This window comes from Phaethon lepturus, unplaced genomic scaffold (assembly GCF_000687285.1).
Source record: "Phaethon lepturus isolate BGI_N335 unplaced genomic scaffold, ASM68728v1 scaffold38000, whole genome shotgun sequence".
NCBI classification, from domain to species: Eukaryota; Metazoa; Chordata; class Aves; order Phaethontiformes; family Phaethontidae; genus Phaethon; species Phaethon lepturus.
This window is the reverse complement of record NW_010511896.1, coordinates 6833-10264: the sequence shown is the minus strand read 5'-3', so window position 1 is coordinate 10264 and position 3432 is coordinate 6833. Positions and strand designations below refer to the sequence as shown.

Here is a 3432-nt window from a genome sequence, read left to right as displayed (position 1 = left end):
CAGCCATGGGGGAAGCCCTGGGGGAGGCCGGCTGTGCCCCTGCAGCCATGGAGCTCCACGGGGGAGCAGATCTCCACCTGCAGCCTGTGGAGGACCCCACGCCAGAGCAGGGACATGCCCAAAAGAGGCTGTGGACCCTGTGGGAAGCCCACGCTGGAGCAGGCTCCTGGCAGGACCTGTAGCCCCGTGGAGAGAGGAGCCCAGGCTGGAGCAGGTTTGCTGGCAGGACTTGTGACCCACACTGCAGCAGTCTGTTCCTGAAGGACTGCACCCTGTGGGAAGGACTCACATTGGAAAAGTTTGTGGAGGACTGTCTCCTGTGGAAGGGACCCCATGCTGAGGCAGGGGAAGAGTGTGAGGAGTCTACTCCCCGAGGAGGAAGGAGCAGCAGAGACAACATGTGATGAAGTGACCACAACCCCCATTCCTCGTCCCCCTGCGCTGCTCAGAGGGAGGAGGTAGAGAAAATCAGGCGTGAAGCTGAGCCCAGGAAGAAGGGAGGGGTGGGGGGAAGCCATTTTAAGATTTGGTTTTATTTCTCATTCTCCTACTCTGATTTGATTGGTGATAAATTAAACTAATTTCCCCAAGTTGAATCTGTTTCCCCAGTGACGGTAACTGGTGAGTGATCTTTCCCTGTCCTTATCTCGACCCACGAGCCTTTCATTATGTTTTCTCTCCCCTGCCCAGCTGAGGAGGGCAGTGACAGAGCAGCTTTGGCCCTCCAGCCAGGGCCAACCCACCACAGCTGCAAAGACCTTCAGGTTTCCTCCTCTGCTTCTCAGGTGAAGTGCAAGCTGAGTAGGAATTGTATGGGGATGGCTGACAGCGTGAAAGTCAACAGACAGCTAAGCCACAGCTCTAGTTCCTAAGTCCAGGGTACCCACTTAACGTCTAAGTGTGCTAGCTTCATACTGACGCAATACTAGCTTCCCATTTCAGGAAGGTCCTTGGAAACATACAGGCATAAGACTATAGGTGGGATGAACAATCCTGGCATGGCAGACTGTTGCTGTCATCTTTCTCAGGAGCTCAGGGGGCAGCCTCTCATGACATGACTTCTGGCGTGACAGAAGAGCACAGAGCCTCCATGAAAAAGGATGTATCTTTTTGTTCTCTGTGGCCCACCTGCAGACAGTCTATTGCTTGGGGGAAGTTAGAGTATAATGAGCATGTCTGCATGTAAACCACATCTGCCTGCATAGAGGGATACTACACATATATGGGCAAAAGGGCCATGGCACATCTGGTATTAAAAGCAATTGTAAGACCCTTTAAGTTGAAGTGTTTGGGGTTTAGGACTCATTTTGCACGTAGAAAGTCTAATCCCATCTCAAGGTAGCTGTGGATCAAAACCAGTCCATCGGTAAGTGTACAGCATCCACTGGCAACATTCAGAGCTCTGTGCCCTTCCCAAGAAGGGGATTTTCGTCATTTATTTTCTCTCCCCCACTCCACCTCAAGAATAGTTTGAGAATGTAACTACAGCTTTTGTTTTAACCCCCATGGTAAGATTGCTAAAATGACAGCTCAACTCACTTATGACTGCAAATTGCTGATTAAGAGGAATATCTGATCTGTTTGGAGATCTATTTCTGTGAAAGATGCTAAAAAAAAAATAGACTTTAAGAATAGTATCATCAAAAGCCGTGTATTACTCTGTGTTCCAATTTAAAAATATCACAACCAGCAGGCATTCCTACTTCAGCTCCCCCTGAAAAAGGCCGTGTTCATTTCTGCATGCCTGCTTTCCCCCACTAAGGCGGGCTACAAAATTCAATCTCATCCCAAAGCAATGCTCCCAGCTAAAAACTGGGCCTCACTGGGGAAGAGTTCAAAACATTTAACAGTGCTTTCTGACAATTCTACTGCTGGAAATGCAGCCAGCTGTGTGAAGAGGTAATTCCTCCACACCTCTGGGAATCCAGCCATTGCAGTTTCACTCTTGCTCATCATATGCTCTCAAATCCCCATGAGAATCACACAGCCTTTGGGCACAGTGAGAATACTTCAAGAGATTATAATCTGAGAAAATAGGTCCTTTGAGAAACAACTGGGTTTTCATTTCTGGTTGTGTCATATAGAGTGCAAGTGCCACAGTCCTTGACTGACAGCCTCTAGGTAAGACTGAATTACTTATAAAAAAAAAATCAATATTTAAAAAAACAAAACCATACAGTGCAGGCTGCAAAGTGTCATGAAAATGCCTACAGAAATATATGCTGGCACCTCTCTGTACTTACCTTGGGTGGGATAAGGAAAGAAATACCAAAACTATTTATTGTAGTGAAATTAGTATAAGTTTAAGAAACTAGTTTATTTTTGTGGTCAGGGTTTTTTTTCAGTTGTGATTTGCTTACTTGTTTTTAATAACACTAACAGAACAGCTGCCATTGCAATTACTATGCTGCTTCTGCAAAAGCGGTTATGAAAAGTTCCTTTCATCATCACAGGACTTAGTAGTAAGGTAAATGCGGCTCTATCGTCAGCGAAAGGAAAATTGTGCATAAGAATAAGGGAGATGAAATAATACAGAACTTTACAGTATGAATATGAAATAGCATAGTTAAGACTTTAGAATCTCACTGATGACTTTGAATCATGATTGTTGCAGGGATACCGATTTGGTACCCACAACTTAACAGATTGCATTTTTTCATTATTTAAAAAAAAACAGTTTTCAAACTAGTGTAGGTGGCTTTTTTTGCAGCAGAGCAGACCTTTTGTTTGCCTGATATTCCTGGTATTCCTTTTAAACACTGTTATGTAAGTAACCTCTCTTGTCATTATACTGCAAAATAAGCCTTCTGCAGGTGATTTGTGGAGGAACCAAGATGTCTCTAAAAAGATCTGAACATTCTGGAACAGATTTGAGACTGTCAGAAAGAAAAAAGGAGAAAAAAAGGTGGGGGGGGAAGAGATGCAAGAGGTAGTAGAAAGTAGAGTTCCCAAACCAGAAGTTACACAGAACTATACAGTTTGATAAGAGAAGGGTAGGTGAATTTCCTGAAAATCATGCAGTGTTAAAAAGTTTTAAGAAACTGAGCTAATTCAGGTAAGAAGAGCACTCTAATGCAACACCTTAAAATACTGTTCTTGGAGCAGCAGGAAGATAGCTTGGAAATAAATGGACTAATCTTTAATCAACAGATACACCAGGTAATTAATTATTAAACACAAGCTGTTGTCAGCTGCAAATGGAAGGCTTCTGCATAATTTAAGACCGTATTTTAAGCATTATTGAGTCTTCTGCTTGGTATGTCTAATTTTCACCCAATTATTGCTCCCCTGCAAAAGAGGGGACACGTATCCCCATTTTAACACCCAGACTTCACATATTTACAAGCAGTTACATGTTTATTTTCTAGAAATATAATTTTATATTCCCATTCACAGATGTTCTACTCCCTTCCCCTCAAATAGACAGCACCA

General features: G+C 43.7%; 1 protein-coding gene across 1 annotated transcript in view; it reads right to left on the bottom strand.

Moving 5' to 3' along the window:
* The window catches only part of LDB3 (LIM domain binding 3), a 116825-nt gene that overhangs the window by 112951 nt on the left and 442 nt on the right, over nucleotides 1–3432 (bottom strand). The window lies entirely within an intron of this gene.